Below are 233 nucleotides of genomic sequence, written 5' to 3' on the forward strand. Positions count from 1 at the left end.
TGCTGGAAGCAGCAGTTTTGGCCCCCCTGGACTCTGTCTCCTCCCGCTGCAGTTTGCTGCTGGCTGTTGGCCTTTGGGCAAAAGAAAAAAAGAAATTAAACTTCCAGCAGCAGCAAAACCCCAAAGTGCTGCTGCTGCTCAGGCTCCTCATCAACAGTCAGCACGCACTGCAGCAGCAGCAGCAGCAGCAGCAGCAGCGGCAGCAGCAGCAGCAGCAGTTGCAGTCTGTGCTG

This window comes from Eimeria tenella, genomic scaffold, assembly GCF_000499545.2.
Source record: "Eimeria tenella Houghton genomic scaffold, Eth_scaff2109, whole genome shotgun sequence".
In the NCBI taxonomy this organism is placed as follows: Eukaryota; Apicomplexa; class Conoidasida; order Eucoccidiorida; family Eimeriidae; genus Eimeria; species Eimeria tenella.